At 42.8% G+C, this 19,821-nt stretch overlaps 4 non-coding genes across 4 annotated transcripts; all 4 read right to left on the reverse strand.

The window, feature by feature from the left end:
• Positions 1 to 2,535: 2,535 nt before the first annotated feature.
• Positions 2,536 to 2,699, reverse strand: LOC129848774 (U1 spliceosomal RNA). Its single transcript, XR_008758552.1, has one exon. It is a non-coding gene; the product is annotated as a U1 spliceosomal RNA (small nuclear RNA).
• Positions 2,700 to 6,728: 4,029 nt separating this feature from the next.
• Positions 6,729 to 6,892, reverse strand: LOC129848780 (U1 spliceosomal RNA). Its single transcript, XR_008758557.1, has one exon. It is a non-coding gene; the product is annotated as a U1 spliceosomal RNA (small nuclear RNA).
• Positions 6,893 to 14,924: 8,032 nt separating this feature from the next.
• Positions 14,925 to 15,088, reverse strand: LOC129848781 (U1 spliceosomal RNA). The gene has a single exon (XR_008758558.1). It is a non-coding gene; the product is annotated as a U1 spliceosomal RNA (small nuclear RNA).
• Positions 15,089 to 18,411: 3,323 nt separating this feature from the next.
• Positions 18,412 to 18,575, reverse strand: LOC129848775 (U1 spliceosomal RNA). Its single transcript, XR_008758553.1, has one exon. It is a non-coding gene; the product is annotated as a U1 spliceosomal RNA (small nuclear RNA).
• Between the last annotated feature and the right edge of the window lie 1,246 nt (positions 18,576 to 19,821).

Consider the following 19,821-nt stretch of genomic DNA (forward strand, 5'->3'; position numbering starts at 1 on the left):
ATGCATACGACATGCACATACTGAAATCACAGTCACAAATAGCTTGACTGAGTGGTTGTTTTGGCCTCAATAGCTGAGCTTGTATTTAATTATCTTTATTTAACCTTTATTTAACTAGGCAACAAATTATTTATTTACATTGACGGCCTACACCGGCCAAACCTGGACAACGCTGGACCAATTGAATAGGCTACTACAACTCATAGTTTGTCGTACTTTTCAGACAGGTGATCTATTACAAATTATAAACTGGGTGGTTTGAGCCCTGAATGCAGATTGACAAAAACATATAATTTTACTGTTCTAATTTAGTTGGTAACCAGTTTCTAATAGCAATAATGTACCTCTGGGGTTGTGGTATATGGCCAATGTTAGATTGACCCCTATCCACAAGAAGGGCAGGAAAACAGACCTGTATCTATGTTGAGTATGCAGTCTAAGGTGCTGGAAGAAGTCATTTATGAATAGATGGATGAATATACTGGCAAGAATACTCTTATCAGAACTACAGTCTGGTTTTAGAAAGACCCACTCCACTGACATCTTTGTTTTGACTGACTTCATCAGGAAATAAATGGACCAGGGAAATGTCTGTGGTATGGTAATGGTTGACCAGGGAAATGTCTGTGGCATGGTAATGGATGACCAGGGAAATGTCTGTGGCATGGTAATGGTTGACCAGGGAAATGTCTGTGGCATGTAATGGATGACCAGGGAAAAGTCTGTTGGCATGGTAATGGTTGACCAGGGAAATGTCTGTGAAATGGTTGGTCAGGGAAATGTCTGTGGCATGGTAATGGATGACCAGGGAAATGTCTGTGGTATGGTAATGTTTGACCAGGGAAATGTCTGTGGAATGGTAATGTTTGACCAGGGAAATGTCTGTGGAATTGTAATGGTTGGCCAGGGAAATATCTGTGGCATGGTACTGGATGACCAGGGAAATGTCTGTGGAATGGTAATGGATGACCAGGGAAATGTCTGTGGTATGGTAATGTTTGACCAGGGAAATGTCTGTGGAATGGTAATGTTTGACCAGGGAAATGTCTGTGGAATGGTAATGTTTGACCAGGGAAATGTCTGTGGCATGGTAATGGATGACCAGGGAAATGTCTGTGGTATGGTAATGGTTGACCAGGGAAATGTCTGTGGAATGATTGACCAGGGAAATGTCTGTGGCATGGTAATGGTTGACCAGGGAAATGTCTACAGCATGGTAATGGTTGACAAGGGAAATGTCTGTGGAATGGTTGACCAGGGAAATGTCTGCAGCATGGTTATGGTTGACCAGGGAAATGTATGTTGTCATGGTAATGGTTGACAAGGGAAATGTCTGTGGCATGGTAATGGTTGACCAGGGAAATGTATGTGACATGGTAATGGATGACCAGGGAAATGTCTGTGGTATAGTAATGGTTGACCAGGGAATGTCTGTGGAATGATTGACCAGGGAACTGTCTGTGGCATGGTAATGGTTGACAAGGGAAATGTCTGTGGCATGGTAATGGTTGACCAGGGAAATGTCTGCAGCATGGTAATGGTTGACCAGGGAAATGTCTGTTGTCATGGTTGACCAGGGAAATGTCTGTGGCATGGTAATGGTTGACCAGGGAAATGTCTGTGGTATGGTAATGGTTGACCAGGAAAATGTCTGTGGAATGATTGACCAGGGAACTGTCTGTGGCATGGTAATGGTTGACAAGGGAAATGTCTGTGGCATGGTAATGGTTGACCAGGGAACTGTCTGTGGCATGGTAATGGTTGACAAGGGAAATGTCTGTGGCATGGTAATGGTTGACAAGGGAAATGTCTGTGGCATGGTAATGGTTGACCAGGGAAATATCTGTGGCATGGTTGACCAGGGAACTGTCTGTGGCATGGTAATGGTTGACCAGGGAAATGTCTGTGGCATGGTAATGGTTGACCAGGGAAATGTATGTTGTCATGGTAATGGTTGACCAGGGAAATGTCTGTCAAAGCTAATGTGATTATCCAAGTCATTCAATCAATTTCCTCCCTCTTAATTTTGATCAATATGTTACAATGAGCAGTAATCTATTGTTGTCAATTAATATTGCAAGTCAGTTAAGATCAAATTCTTATTTACATTGACTGCATACCCCGGACAAACCTGACGACGCTGGTCCAATTGTGCGCCGCCCTATGGGACTCCCAATCACGGCCGGATGTGATGCAGCCGGTTTATTGTGGCCTTATATTACAAACTGTCCAATAAATGACTTAATTATCTAGCAAATATAACCTCAATCCAGATGACCTTTTCCTTGACATAATCAGGACATGACAGGCATAATCAGCAGTGGTACAATAACAGATCACACACATTGTTGTTTTCAGAAGACAAAATGTATCTCTGAGGCCTTGGTTGCCTTTTAAACAGAGCCTACATTCTATATAGCCATTCATCAGATACGAAAATGGAAATGTTGACAAATCTCCTCAATAGGAAAACCATCAGAACTCACCTGACATAACAATTTAAAACAGCTCAAACATTACTTTTAACATGAAGATCAGGGGAGAGCGCGAACGCAGTCCCCCACTACCATAAATTATGCAATCGAGATTTCCACATTTGAGAAATTCACAGGGGTCAGCACAGCCGGAGTGCAATGGCTGAGCCTCGCCCTGGGTGAACCGCCTTCTTGATCACGGTGTCTCCCTTGCCAGGTAAGTATGAGATGTACACGTTGGTAGAGAGCCACTGATTCCAGGACAACGGTGTTTGACTCACGGTTACCACTTCTACTACTGATAATATCACATCATATCGACCAGGGTTTAATGACATTTATGAATACAGTTGAGGACAAAGCGGTGGAAAAGCGATGCACTTTGTTTTACTATATTATATCACTGTCTGACTATTTTCCCATCATGCAACAAGGTAGAAATTCTATACATATTGATTTTTTTTGTCTAAATGTCTGTCTGATTACACACAAGTAGGCGACGTACCAAAATGCTGAAATCACGTTCGTGCACACACAGCCAACCGAATGACACCAACTATTTCTGGTGTTTTGTAGCGTTCCAGACGTTGTAGGAATAGTTTCATCACGCTTGTTTTCTGCTCTCAGTAAAATATGATTCCACCATCGACCACAGGGAAGCAACGACCCTCAGACATGGAGGAGAAACAGTCGCCTACTACTTCATCAACAACAAGACACACTAGTAGCTACTAAGGGGTGTGCTGACATGGACATACTCGAATTTGTAATTTATCCTAGTAGCAGGCTGCAGGACTCTAAATGATGATCCTATGATCAGACCAGAAACATGCCAGGAAAAGAGAGAGGATGAAATGATGAAGCCAGGGGAGGAAGAACTATAGCTTCACTCTATCCAATCAGAGCAGCAGGATCAACCTACAGCCCGCCCTTCTCTTTACAAATCAAATCAAGTTTATTTTATATAGCCCTTCGTACATCAGCTAATATCTCGAAGTGCTGTACAGAAACCCAGCCTAAAACCCCAAACAGCAAGCAATGCAGGTGTAGAAGCACGGTGGCTAGGAAAAACTCCCTAGAAAGGCCAAAACCTAGGAAGAAACCTAGAGAGGAACCAGGCTATGAGGGGTGGCCAGTCCTCTTCTGGCTGTGCAGGGTGGAGATTATAACAGAACATGGCCAAGATGTTCAAATGTTCATAAATGACCAGCATGGTCAAATAATAATAATCAGGTGTAAATGTCAGTTGGCTTTTCATAGCCGATCATTAAGAGTATCTCTACCGCTCCTGCGGTCTCTAGAGAGTTGAAAACAGCAGGTCTGGGACAGGTAGCACGTCCGGTGGACAGGTCAGGGTTCCATAGCCGCAGGCAGAACAGTTGAAACTGGAACAGCAGCAAGGCCAGGTGGACTGGGGACAGCACAGACACGGAAACTAGCCAGGTGATTTATTTAGATCACGCACATGACTGAGAGATTCTTGCTGGCACCCGAAAAAAAATATGTTTATTCCGATCACAGATTATTACAAAAAAGACTTAGATCATAATCGTATCAAGAAAATTGCCCATATCAGGTACGATCCTCGTTTTGTCTGACTACTCCACACACCTCTAGTAGCTACAGTAACAGAGACGTTAATAATTAACACATTGTTCTATCTGTGGTAATAGGACGTGGGAGAAACGTTTTTCTTAACAGTAAGTGTTACACGTATTGATGCATACGACATGCACATACTGAAATCACAGTCACAAATAGCTTGACTGAGTGGTTGTTTTGGCCTCAATAGCTGAGCTTGTATTTAATTATCTTTATTTAACCTTTATTTAACTAGGCAACAAATTATTTATTTACATTGACGGCCTACACCGGCCAAACCTGGACAACGCTGGACCAATTGAATAGGCTACTACAACTCATAGTTTGTCGTACTTTTCAGACAGGTGATCTATTACAAATTATAAACTGGGTGGTTTGAGCCCTGAATGCAGATTGACAAAAACATATAATTTTACTGTTCTAATTTAGTTGGTAACCAGTTTCTAATAGCAATAATGTACCTCTGGGGTTGTGGTATATGGCCAATGTTAGATTGACCCCTATCCACAAGAAGGGCAGGAAAACAGACCTGTATCTATGTTGAGTATGCAGTCTAAGGTGCTGGAAGAAGTCATTTATGAATAGATGGATGAATATACTGGCAAGAATACTCTTATCAGAACTACAGTCTGGTTTTAGAAAGACCCACTCCACTGACATCTTTGTTTTGACTGACTTCATCAGGAAATAAATGGACCAGGGAAATGTCTGTGGTATGGTAATGGTTGACCAGGGAAATGTCTGTGGCATGGTAATGGATGACCAGGGAAATGTCTGTGGCATGGTAATGGTTGACCAGGGAAATGTCTGTGGCATGTAATGGATGACCAGGGAAAAGTCTGTTGGCATGGTAATGGTTGACCAGGGAAATGTCTGTGAAATGGTTGGTCAGGGAAATGTCTGTGGCATGGTAATGGATGACCAGGGAAATGTCTGTGGTATGGTAATGTTTGACCAGGGAAATGTCTGTGGAATGGTAATGTTTGACCAGGGAAATGTCTGTGGAATTGTAATGGTTGGCCAGGGAAATATCTGTGGCATGGTACTGGATGACCAGGGAAATGTCTGTGGAATGGTAATGGATGACCAGGGAAATGTCTGTGGTATGGTAATGTTTGACCAGGGAAATGTCTGTGGAATGGTAATGTTTGACCAGGGAAATGTCTGTGGAATGGTAATGTTTGACCAGGGAAATGTCTGTGGCATGGTAATGGATGACCAGGGAAATGTCTGTGGTATGGTAATGGTTGACCAGGGAAATGTCTGTGGAATGATTGACCAGGGAAATGTCTGTGGCATGGTAATGGTTGACCAGGGAAATGTCTACAGCATGGTAATGGTTGACAAGGGAAATGTCTGTGGAATGGTTGACCAGGGAAATGTCTGCAGCATGGTTATGGTTGACCAGGGAAATGTATGTTGTCATGGTAATGGTTGACAAGGGAAATGTCTGTGGCATGGTAATGGTTGACCAGGGAAATGTATGTGACATGGTAATGGATGACCAGGGAAATGTCTGTGGTATAGTAATGGTTGACCAGGGAATGTCTGTGGAATGATTGACCAGGGAACTGTCTGTGGCATGGTAATGGTTGACAAGGGAAATGTCTGTGGCATGGTAATGGTTGACCAGGGAAATGTCTGCAGCATGGTAATGGTTGACCAGGGAAATGTCTGTTGTCATGGTTGACCAGGGAAATGTCTGTGGCATGGTAATGGTTGACCAGGGAAATGTCTGTGGTATGGTAATGGTTGACCAGGAAAATGTCTGTGGAATGATTGACCAGGGAACTGTCTGTGGCATGGTAATGGTTGACAAGGGAAATGTCTGTGGCATGGTAATGGTTGACCAGGGAACTGTCTGTGGCATGGTAATGGTTGACAAGGGAAATGTCTGTGGCATGGTAATGGTTGACAAGGGAAATGTCTGTGGCATGGTAATGGTTGACCAGGGAAATATCTGTGGCATGGTTGACCAGGGAACTGTCTGTGGCATGGTAATGGTTGACCAGGGAAATGTCTGTGGCATGGTAATGGTTGACCAGGGAAATGTATGTTGTCATGGTAATGGTTGACCAGGGAAATGTCTGTCAAAGCTAATGTGATTATCCAAGTCATTCAATCAATTTCCTCCCTCTTAATTTTGATCAATATGTTACAATGAGCAGTAATCTATTGTTGTCAATTAATATTGCAAGTCAGTTAAGATCAAATTCTTATTTACATTGACTGCATACCCCGGACAAACCTGACGACGCTGGTCCAATTGTGCGCCGCCCTATGGGACTCCCAATCACGGCCGGATGTGATGCAGCCGGTTTATTGTGGCCTTATATTACAAACTGTCCAATAAATGACTTAATTATCTAGCAAATATAACCTCAATCCAGATGACCTTTTCCTTGACATAATCAGGACATGACAGGCATAATCAGCAGTGGTACAATAACAGATCACACACATTGTTGTTTTCAGAAGACAAAATGTATCTCTGAGGCCTTGGTTGCCTTTTAAACAGAGCCTACATTCTATATAGCCATTCATCAGATACGAAAATGGAAATGTTGACAAATCTCCTCAATAGGAAAACCATCAGAACTCACCTGACATAACAATTTAAAACAGCTCAAACATTACTTTTAACATGAAGATCAGGGGAGAGCGCGAACGCAGTCCCCCACTACCATAAATTATGCAATCGAGATTTCCACATTTGAGAAATTCGCAGGGGTCAGCACAGCCGGAGTGCAATGGCTGAGCCTCGCCCTGGGTGAACCGCCTTCTTGATCACGGTGTCTCCCTTGCCAGGTAAGTATGAGTTGTACACGTTGGTAGAGAGCCACTGATTCCAGGACAACGGTGTTTGACTCACGGTTACCACTTCTACTACTGATAATATCACATCATATCGACCAGGGTTTAATGACATTTATGAATACAGTTGAGGACAAAGCGGTGGAAAAGCGATGCACTTTGTTTTACTATATTATATCACTGTCTGACTATTTTCCCATCATGCAACAAGGTAGAAATTCTATACATATTGATTTTTTTTGTCTAAATGTCTGTCTGATTACACACAAGTAGGCGACGTACCAAAATGCTGAAATCACGTTCGTGCACACACAGCCAACCGAATGACACCAACTATTTCTGGTGTTTTGTAGCGTTCCAGACGTTGTAGGAATAGTTTCATCACGCTTGTTTTCTGCTCTCAGTAAAATATGATTCCACCATCGACCACAGGGAAGCAACGACCCTCAGACATGGAGGAGAAACAGTCGCCTACTACTTCATCAACAACAAGACACACTAGTAGCTACTAAGGGGTGTGCTGACATGGACATACTCGAATTTGTAATTTATCCTAGTAGCAGGCTGCAGGACTCTAAATGATGATCCTATGATCAGACCAGAAACATGCCAGGAAAAGAGAGAGGATGAAATGATGAAGCCAGGGGAGGAAGAACTATAGCTTCACTCTATCCAATCAGAGCAGCAGGATCAACCTACAGCCCGCCCTTCTCTTTACAAATCAAATCAAGTTTATTTTATATAGCCCTTCGTACATCAGCTAATATCTCGAAGTGCTGTACAGAAACCCAGCCTAAAACCCCAAACAGCAAGCAATGCAGGTGTAGAAGCACGGTGGCTAGGAAAAACTCCCTAGAAAGGCCAAAACCTAGGAAGAAACCTAGAGAGGAACCAGGCTATGAGGGGTGGCCAGTCCTCTTCTGGCTGTGCAGGGTGGAGATTATAACAGAACATGGCCAAGATGTTCAAATGTTCATAAATGACCAGCATGGTCAAATAATAATAATCAGGTGTAAATGTCAGTTGGCTTTTCATAGCCGATCATTAAGAGTATCTCTACCGCTCCTGCGGTCTCTAGAGAGTTGAAAACAGCAGGTCTGGGACAGGTAGCACGTCCGGTGGACAGGTCAGGGTTCCATAGCCGCAGGCAGAACAGTTGAAACTGGAACAGCAGCAAGGCCAGGTGGACTGGGGACAGCACAGACACGGAAACTAGCCAGGTGATTTATTTAGATCACGCACATGACTGAGAGATTCTTGCTGGCACCCGAAAAAAAATATGTTTATTCCGATCACAGATTATTACAAAAAAGACTTAGATCATAATCGTATCAAGAAAATTGCCCATATCAGGTACGATCCTCGTTTTGTCTGACTACTCCACACACCTCTAGTAGCTACAGTAACAGAGACGTTAATAATGAACACATTGTTCTATCTGTGGTAATAGGACGTGGGAGAAACGTTTTTCTTAACAGTAAGTGTTACACGTATTGATGCATACGACATGCACATACTGAAATCACAGTCACAAATAGCTTGACTGAGTGGTTGTTTTGGCCTCAATAGCTGAGCTTGTATTTAATTATCTTTATTTAACCTTTATTTAACTAGGCAACAAATTATTTATTTACATTGACGGCCTACACCGGCCAAACCTGGACAACGCTGGACCAATTGAATAGGCTACTACAACTCATAGTTTGTCGTACTTTTCAGACAGGTGATCTATTACAAATTATAAACTGGGTGGTTTGAGCCCTGAATGCAGATTGACAAAAACATATAATTTTACTGTTCTAATTTAGTTGGTAACCAGTTTCTAATAGCAATAATGTACCTCTGGGGTTGTGGTATATGGCCAATGTTAGATTGACCCCTATCCACAAGAAGGGCAGGAAAACAGACCTGTATCTATGTTGAGTATGCAGTCTAAGGTGCTGGAAGAAGTCATTTATGAATAGATGGATGAATATACTGGCAAGAATACTCTTATCAGAACTACAGTCTGGTTTTAGAAAGACCCACTCCACTGACATCTTTGTTTTGACTGACTTCATCAGGAAATAAATGGACCAGGGAAATGTCTGTGGTATGGTAATGGTTGACCAGGGAAATGTCTGTGGCATGGTAATGGATGACCAGGGAAATGTCTGTGGCATGGTAATGGTTGACCAGGGAAATGTCTGTGGCATGTAATGGATGACCAGGGAAAAGTCTGTTGGCATGGTAATGGTTGACCAGGGAAATGTCTGTGAAATGGTTGGTCAGGGAAATGTCTGTGGCATGGTAATGGATGACCAGGGAAATGTCTGTGGTATGGTAATGTTTGACCAGGGAAATGTCTGTGGAATGGTAATGTTTGACCAGGGAAATGTCTGTGGAATTGTAATGGTTGGCCAGGGAAATGTCTGTGGCATGGTAATGGATGACCAGGGAAATGTCTGTGGAATGGTAATGTATGAACCAGGTGAAGGAAAAGGAAACCGCACACTGCTCTTGATAGTATCACCGATATTTAATAAGCTTACGTATCGGCCACATTGATGCCATGCACCTGCAAATTAGATTGCTCAGATGTGCGAGTGCCTTTTTGTATTTCTATAACTATTTTTCACTCCGCACTCTTAAATCTTGTAAGTATACACACTAGTTAAAGACGTACCAAGGATACAATGGATCCACTACGAGAGATCAACTCACTTACCACGCATTGTGCGAGTACCCTTTCATTCACACAAGAAGACGCAAACAAGATTCTTTTTCCTACCTCCAACATGGACAACCCAGTTCCACGCTCGACTGTCGAACTCAAAATCCAACTTCAGAGACTTCGAGAGAAAGAAACACGTTTGTTCCTGCATGGCACCACTCTTAGTGAGTATTGGCGCAACAAGCGCATTCCAAGAGGACTGAGAATACAGAAGGAGCCTACTATAGGTAATAACGACAAAACTTTCGTTCAGCAATGGGGTGAAATACTCAACAAATGCTCATTAGATTTAATGCTACTTATCGTGGAACATGTATCAAAGGAAGTGAAAGAAGTTGAAGTTAAGATTAGCGAACATGAGGCTATAATGAAGGAAATTCTAGGCCCTAATTTCACAACCATAGACGACACGATCAAGCAGTCCATTGGGAAATACAGAGACTCTCTACAAGCAACAAAAATCAGGAAATACCAGCGAGACACAGAGGATTACCAGCTAAACCAGGTGTACGCTTGGGAAGGCCCAAGGACAGGAGCACGCAGAGGCCGACGGAGGGACGCACCGCTGATCGGGGGACGCAGATACGCAGCAGCGGGAGGACATGGAAACTTGGACACAGAGGCATCCACCGAGAGCGAATTCCCTACAGACAGTGACTCCAGCTTCCGTGGCACACAGTCCGTTTTTTTAGCCCGGAAGCAACAGAGGGCTCCACGAAAGAAAAGAAACGATGCAGGAGAGGTAAGCGGTCGAAGAGGAGACCAGGAACACAGGCCGTGGACACGGAGCTACAGCGGGATGCGGTAATTAACCTCTCCAGTAAAGACCTAACTGACGCTCAAGTCTCAGTCTTATCTAAGGGCCTCTCTTTTGTACCTACATGTACAGATAAACCATTCGATACGAAAGTAGATCTGTTTAAATTCTTTCGCAAGATTAAACTTAAGCATGTGTTTTCACACAACACTGATTCGGGCCTAGTAACACATCAAGGAACTGGCACCCATTTTAAGCCCAAAAGCAAATTCTGTCCTATGGTTAACAACTCCTCGATTAATACCTATTGTAGGTTAGTCGAACAAGAAGCAATGTCAGTATATACAAGACAAACAAAACATATTCAGAAGAATCTCACGAGAACAGAAGAACTGGCACTCAAAGAATTAATGAAAGATTCATCTTTGGTTATAAAACCTGCAGACAAGGGTGGTGCTGTGGTTGTTTTAGACTATGACAAATATAAAGAAGAAATTCAGAGACAACTCAGCAATGAACGTTTCTATAGAAAATTGAGTGTTGATCCCACACAGGTGTTCCAAAGGGATATTTGCTCTAATTTGGAGCAAGCCCTATTAAATAACCTTATCTCAAAACCTGAATATGAATATCTTTGTTGCAAATGTGCCATACGTCCATGCTTATACATTTTACCGAAATTACACAAACCTAAAACACAACAAGGCAACTATCCAGGCAGACCAGTGGTTGCAGGAATAGGCTCAATGCTAGAGCCATTGTCAAACTTTGTAGACTCTTTTATTAAATCTCATGTGCAATCATTGCCATCATATGTAAAGGACTCTATAGACTTCATAAACAAGATCTCACCAATAACGGGTTTAAAAGAAGACTGTATCTTGGTCACATTAGACGTCGAGAGTCTTTGTACCAGCATTCCCCATGTGGGGGGGCTGGCAGCACTAGCACACTATTTGGGAGACAGAGATACTAATGAATATCCACCAACAAACTTCATTCTAGAGTTGGCTGAATATGTTTTGACGTACAACTATTTCAGGTTTGATGATGAATACTACCTCCAAACGAATGGAACATCGATGGGCTCTACATTTGCTCCGAGCTATGCCAACCTCTATATGGGTCTTTTTGAAGAACGTTTTGTTAATAATGAAAACGAGAATCCATTTTTGAATAAAGTCCTTAAGTGGTATCGATTAATTGATGACATTTTTTGTATATGGGTAGGAACCGAAGAAGAACTGTCAGAGTTTATGGCACTACTCAATGACATTGACCCTAATCTCAAATTCACTATTGAACGTGACACTAAACGTGTTCATTATCTCGATATGTGGATTGAGAAATCAAATGGAACCTTGTTTACAAGTCTATATAGAAAAGAAACAGACAGAAATACTCTATTACAGGGTGACAGCTTCCACCCTGAGCCATTAAAAAGAGGACTTCCAAGAAGCCAATTTTTTAGACTGCGCCGTATATGCCACTCCACAGATGATTATCTAGAAAAAGCAGCGGAGATGCGCATGAGGTTTCTAAAAAGAGGCTATTCGTCACAATGTGTGGATGAAGCTCATAACTTGGCATTGGAAAAAACACGAGATGAACTGCTACAAAAAAGACCCGCTAAAGCTACAGAACACTCCGTAATGTTCACAACTACATATACTTTGAATTCGCGAAAAGTGGGAGAGGTGGTCAAGAAACACTGGCATATTTTATCATCTGACCCAGCTTTGCCGGCTGAATTTAAATATCCACCACGTATTGTGTATAGGAGAGGTCGCAATTTACGCGATAAATTGGTTCATGCCAACTGCCAGCCACTTAAGAAAATTAGCCAAGCACTTTTACGCCCTCTACCAAATGGTAGCTATAAATGCAGAGGATGCGCACAGTGCAACAACATGATGAAGTGTCAATATTTCTGTCACCCACACACAGGAAAAAGGTTCCAAATAAATGACATTATCACGTGTTCCACCACCCATGTTATTTACATTATTAAATGTCCATGTGGGCTCTGTTATGTCGGTAAAACCACCCGCTCTCTTAAACAGAGAATTAGTGAACATAAAAGTTCAATCAGGAGAAACGACAGGGAGTATCCAGTCGCTGTACATTTCAATGACATGAAGCATGACATTTCCACCTTTAGATTTTGTGGCATAGAGAAAGTTAAGATATCAGACAGGGGAGGTGATATTAATAATACTCTGAGTAAAAGAGAATGTTTTTGGATTTTCACCCTCCAGACATTGTTTCCAAAAGGACTTAATGATGAAATGCCTTTGTATGTTATGCTGTGAATTGGAACATGAAATGTGTGTCTCTTGTAGATTATTCTGACGTTTTTCATATGATGTACCCAATGACTAATGAACTTGCTATGTCCTCATTGAGATTATACAGAAGTGTTCAATACGCCTTATTTATACACTTTTGTAAGAGTTATGAAATGCACATTGTTATATTTGGTAGCACTTATTTATTTTCCTTTGCTTCCAACCCCCTTCGATGTGTAGAACGGATGTGGGTGGAGCCAGGTCTACATAAGGGTGCAACTTTCAAAAAATCCCAAAAGCTCTGACGAAGGCCGTGTGGCCGATACGTAAGCTTATTAAATATCGGTGATACTATCAAGAGCAGTGTGCGGTTTCCTTTTCCTTCATCTTGTTCAATTGATGCCATGCACCTGCAAATTAGATTGCTCAGATGTGCGAGTGCCTTTTTGTATTTCTATAATGTATGAACCAGGGAAATGTCTGTGGAATGGTAATGTTTGACCAGGGAAATGTATGTGGCATGGTAATGGATGACCAGGGAAATGTCTGTGGTATGGGAATGATTGACCAGGGAAATGTCTGTGGCATGGTAATGGTTGACCAGAGAAATGTCTACAGCATGGTAATGGTTGACAAGGGAAATGTCTGTGGAATGGTTGACCAGGGAAATGTCTGCAGCATGGTTATGGTTGACCAGGGAAATGTATGTTGTCATGGTTGACCAGGGAAATGTCTGTGGCATGGTAATGGTTGACCAGGGAAATGTCTGTGGCATGGTAATGGATGACCAGGGAAATGGCTGTGGTAGGGTAATGGTTGACCAGGGAATGTCTGTGGAATGATTGACCAGGGAAATGTCTGTGGCATGGTAATGGTTGACAAGGGAAATGTCTGTGGCATGGTAATGGTTGACCAGGGAAATGTCTGTGGCATGGTTGACAAGGGAAATGTCTGTGGCATAGTAATGGTTGACCAGGGAAATGTCTGCAGCATGGTAATGGTTGACCAGGGAAATGTCTGTTGTCATGGTTGACCAGGGAAATGTCTGTGGCATGTTAATGGTTGACCAGGGAAATGTCTGTGGCATGGTAATGGTTGACCAGGGAAATGTCTGTGGCATGGTTGACCAGGGAAATGTCTGCGGCATGGTAATGGTTGACAAGGGAAATGTCTGTGGTATGGTAATGGTTGACCAGGGAAATGTCTGCAGCATGGTAATGGTTGACCAGGGAAATGTCTGTTGTCATGGTTGACCAGGGAAATGTCTGTGGAATGATTGACCAGGGAACTGTCTGTGGCATGGTAATGGTTGACAAGGGAAATGTCTGGTGGCATGGTAATGGTTGACCAGGGAACTGTCTGTGGCATGGTAATGGTTTACAAGGGAAATGTCTGTGGCATGGTTGACCAGGGAAATGTCTGCGTTATGGTAATGGTTGACAAGGGAAATGTCTGTGGCATGGTAATGGTTGACCAGGGAACTGTCTGTGGCATGGTAATGGTTGACAAGGGAAATGTCTGTGGCATGGTAATGGTTGACAAGGGAAATGTCTGTGGCATGGTAATGGTTGACCAGGGAAATATCTGTGGCATGGTTAACCAGGGAACTGTCTGTGGCATGGTAATGGTTGACCAGGGAAATGTCTGTGGCATGGTAATGGTTGACCAGGGAAATGTATGTTGTCATGGTAATGGTTGACCAGGGAAATGTCTGTCAAAGCTAATGTGATTATCCAAGTCATTCAATCAATTTCCTCCCTCTTAATTTTGATCAATATGTTACAATGAGCAGTAATCTATTGTTGTCAATAAATATTGCAAGTCAGTTAAGATCAAATTCTTATTTACATTGACTGCATACCCCGGACAAACCTGACGACGCTGGTCCAATTGTGCGCCGCCCTATGGGACTCCCAATCACGGCCGGATGTGATGCAGCCGGTTTATTGTGGCCTTATATTACAAACTGTCCAATAAATGACTTAATTATCTAGCAAATATAACCTCAATCCAGATGACCTTTTCCTTGACATAATCAGGACATGACAGGCATAATCAGCAGTGGTACAATAACAGATCACACACATTGTTGTTTTCAGAAGACAAAATGTATCTCTGAGGCCTTGGTTGCCTTTTAAACAGAGCCTACATTCTATATAGCCATTCATCTGATACGAAAATGGAAATGTTGACAAATCTCCTCAATAGGAAAACCATCAGAACTCACCTGACATAACAATTTAAAACGTCTCAAACATTATTTTTAACATGAAGATCAGGGGAGAGCGCGAACGCAGTCCCCCACTACCATAAATTATGCAATCGAGATTTCCACATTTGAGAAATTCGCAGGGGTCAGCACAGCCGGAGTGCAATGGCTGAGCCTCGCCCTGGGTGAACCGCCTTCTTGATCACGGTGTCTCCCTTGCCAGGTAAGTATGAGTTGGACACGTTGGTAGAGAGCCACTGATTCCAGGACAACGATGTTTGACTCGCGGTTACCACTTCTACTACTGATAATATCACATCATATCGACCAGGGTTTAATGACATTTATGAATACAGTTGAGGACAAAGCGGTGGAAAAGCGATGCATTTTGTTTTAATATATTATATCACTGTCTGACTATTTTCCCATCATGCAACAAGGTAGAAATTCTATACACATTGATTTTTTTTGTCTAAATGTCTGTCTGATTACACACAAGTAGAAGACGTTCCAAAATGCTGAAATCACGTTCGTGCACACACAGCCAACCAAATGACACCAACTATTTCTGGTGTTTTGTAGCGTTCCAGACGTTGTAGGAATAGTTTCATCACGCTTGTTTTCTGCTCTCAGTAAAATATGATTCCACCATCGACCACAGGGAAGCAACGACCCTCAGACATGGAGGAGAAACAGTCGCCTACTACTTCATCAACAACAAGACACACTAGTAGCTACTAGGGGTGTGCTGACATGGATATACTCGTATTTGTAATTTATCATAGTAGCAGGCTGCAGGACTCTAAATGATGATCCTATGATCAGACCAGAAACATGCCAGGAAAAGAGAGAGGATGAAATGATGAAGCCAGCGGAGGAAGAACTATAGCTTCACTCTATCCAATCAGAGCAGCAGGATCAACCTACAGCCCGCCCTTCTCTTTACAAATCAAATCAAGTTAATTTTATATAGCCCTTCGTACATCAGCTAATATCTCGAAGTGCTGTACAGAAACCCAGCCTAAAACCCCAAACAGCAAGCAATGCAGGTGTAGAAGCACGGTGGCTAGGAAAAACTCCCTAGAAAGGCCAAAACCTAGGAAGAAACCTAGAGAGGAACCAGGCTATGAGGGGTGGCCAGTCCTCTTCTGGCTGTGCAGGGTGGAGATTTTATAACAGAACATGGCCAAGATGTTCAAATGTTCATAAATGACCAGCATGGTCAAATAATAATAATCAGGAGTAAATGTCAGTTGGCTTTTCATAGCCGATCATTAAGAGTATCTCTACCGCTCCTGCGGTCTCTAGAGAGTTGAAAACAGCAGGTCTGGGACAGGTAGCACGTCCGGTGGACAGGTCAGGGTTCCATAGCCGCAGGCAGAACAGTTGAAACTGGAACAGCAGCAAGGCCAGGTGGACTGGGGACAGCACAGACACGGAAACTAGCCAGGTGATTTATTTAGATCACGCACATGACTGAGAGATTCTTGCTGGCACCCGAAAAAAAATATGTTTATTCCGATCACAGATTATTACAAAAAAGACTTAGATCATAATCGTATCAAGAAAATTGCCCATATCAGGTACGATCCTCGTTTTGTCTGGCTACTCCACACACCTCTAGTAGCTACAGTAACAGAGACGTTAATAATGAACACATTGTTCTATCTGTGGTAATAGGACGTGGGAGAAACGTTTTTCTTAACAGTAAGTGTTACACGTATTGATGCATACGACATGCACATACTGAAATCACAGTCACAAATAGCTTGACTGAGTGGTTGTTTTGGCCTCAATAGCTGAGCTTTTATTTAATTATCTTTATTTAACCTTTATTTAACTAGGCAACAAATTATTTATTTACATTGACGGCCTACACCGGCCAAACCTGGACAACGCTGGGCCAATTGAATAGGCTACTACAACTCATAGTTTGTCGTACTTTTCAGACAGGTGATCTATTACAAATTATAAACTGGGTGGTTTGAGCCCTGAATGCAGATTGACAAAAACATATAATTTTACTGTTCTAATTTAGTTGGTAACCAGTTTCTAATAGCAATAATGTACTTCTGGGGTTGTGGTATATGGCCAATGTTAGATTGACCCCTATCCACAAGAAGGGCAGGAAAACAGACCTGTATCTATGTTGAGTATGCAGTCTAAGGTGCTGGAAGAAGTCATTTATGAATAGATGGATGAATATACTGGCAAGAATACTCTTATCAGAACTACAGTCTGGTTTTAGAAAGACCCACTCCACTGACATCTTTGTTTTGACTGACTTCATCAGGAAATAAATGGACCAGGGAAATGTCTGTGGTATGGTAATGGTTGACCAGGGAAATGTCTGTGGCATGGTAATGGATGACCAGGGAAATGTCTGTGGCATGGTAATGGTTGACCAGGGAAATGTCTGTGGCATGTAATGGATGACCAGGGAAAAGTATGTTGGCATGGTAATGGTTGACCAGGGAAATATCTGTGAAATGGTTGGCCAGGGAAATGTCTGTGGCATGGTAATGGATGACCAGGGAAATGTCTGTGGTATGGTAATGTTTGACCAGGGAAATGTCTGTGGAATGGTAATGTTTGACCAGGGAAATGTCTGTGGAATTGTAATGGTTGGCCAGGGAAATGTCTGTGGCATGGTACTGGATGACCAGGGAAATGTCTGTGGAATGGTAATGGATGACCAGGGAAATGTCTGTGGTATGGTAATGTTTGACCAGGGAAATGTCTGTGGAATGGTAATGTTTGACCAGGGAAATGTCTGTGGCATGGTAATGGATGACCAGGGAAATGTCTGTGGTATGGTAATGGTTGACCAGGGAAATGTCTGTGGAATGATTGACCAGGGAAATGTATGTGGCATGGTAATGGTTGACCAGGGAAATGTCTACAGCATGGTAATGGTTGACAAGGGAAATGTCTGTGGAATGGTTGACCAGGGAAATGTCTGCAGCATGGTTATGGTTGACCAGGGAAATGTATGTTGTCATGGTAATGGTTGACAAGGGAAATGTCTGTGGCATGGTAATGGTTGACCAGGGAAATGTATGTGACATGGTAATGGATGACCAGGGAAATGTCTGTGGTATAGTAATGGTTGACCAGGGAATGTCTGTGGAATGATTGACCAGGGAACTGTCTGTGGCATGGTAATGGTTGACAAGGGAAATGTCTGTGGCATGGTAATGGTTGACCAGGGAAATGTCTGCAGCATGGTAATGGTTGACCAGGGAAATGTCTGTTGTCATGGTTGACCAGGGAAATGTCTGTGGCATGGTAATGGTTGACCAGGGAAATGTCTGTGGTATGGTAATGGTTGACCAGGAAAATGTCTGTGGAATGATTGACCAGGGAACTGTCTGTGGCATGGTAATGGTTGACAAGGGAAATGTCTGTGGCATGGTAATGGTTGACCAGGGAAATATCTGTGGCATGGTAATGGTTGACAAGGGAAATGTCTGTGGCATAGTAATGGTTGACAAGGGAAACTCTCCTGACATAACAATTTAAAACATCTCAAACATTATTTTTAACATGAAGATCAGGGGAGAGCGCGAACGCAGTCCCCCACTACCATAAATTATGCAATCGAGATTTCCACATTTGAGAAATTCGCAGGGGTCAGCACAGCCGGAGTGCAATGGCTGAGCCTCGTCCTGGGTGAACCGCCTTCTTGATCACGGTGTCTCCCTTGCCAGGTAAGTATGAGTTGGACACGTTGGTAGAGAGCCACTGATTCCAGGACAACGATGTTTGACTCGTGGTTACCACTTCTACTACTGATAATATCACATCATATCGACCAGGGTTTAATGACATTTATGAATACAGTTGAGGACAAAGCGGTGGAAAAGCGATGCATTTTGTTTTACTATATTATATCACTGTCTGACTATTTTCCCATCATGCAACAAGGTAGAAATTCTATACACATTGATTTTTTTTGTCTAAATGTCTGTCTGATTACACACAAGTAGGCGACGTTCCAAAATGCTGAAATCACGTTCGTGCACACACAGCCAACCAAATGACACCAACTATTTCTGGTGTTTTGTAGCGTTCCAGACGTTGTAGGAATAGTTTCATCACGCTTGTTTTCTGCTCTCAGTAAAATATGATTCCACCATCGACCACAGGGAAGCAACGACCCTCAGACATGGAGGAGAAACAGTCGCCTACTACTTCATCAACAACAAGACACACTAGTAGCTACTAGGGGTGTGCTGACATGGATATACTCGTATTTGTAATTTATCATAGTAGCAGGCTGCAGGACTCTAAATGATGATCCTATGATCAGACCAGAAACATGCCAGGAAAAGAGAGAGGATGAAATGATGAAGCCAGCGGAGGAAGAACTATAGCTTCACTCTATCCAATCAGAGCAGCAGGATCAACCTACAGCCCGCCCTTCTCTTTACAAATCAAATCAAGTTAATTTTATATAGCCCTTCGTACATCAGCTAATATCTCGAAGTGCTGTACAGAAACCCAGCCTAAAACCCCAAACAGCAAGCAATGCAGGTGTAGAAGCACGGTGGCTAGGAAAAACTCCCTAGAAAGGCCAAAACTTAGGAAGAAACCTAGAGAGGAACCAGGCTATGAGGGGTGGCCAGTCCTCTTCTGGCTGTGCAGGGTGGAGATTTTATAACAGAACATGGCCAAGATGTTCAAATGTTCATAAATGACCAGCATTGTCAAATAATAATAATCAGGAGTAAATGTCAGTTGGCTTTTCATAGCCGATCATTAAGAGTATCTCTACCGCTCCTGCGGTCTCTAGAGAGTTGAAAACAGCAGGTCTGGGACAGGTAGCACGTCCGGTGGACAGGTCAGGGTTCCATAGCCGCAGGCAGAACAGTTGAAACTGGAACAGCAGCAAGGCCAGGTGGACTGGGGACAGCACAGACACGGAAACTAGCCAGGTGATTTATTTAGATCACGCACATGAC

This window comes from Salvelinus fontinalis, unplaced genomic scaffold (assembly GCF_029448725.1).
Source record: "Salvelinus fontinalis isolate EN_2023a unplaced genomic scaffold, ASM2944872v1 scaffold_1172, whole genome shotgun sequence".
NCBI lineage: Eukaryota > Metazoa > Chordata > Actinopteri > Salmoniformes > Salmonidae > Salvelinus > Salvelinus fontinalis.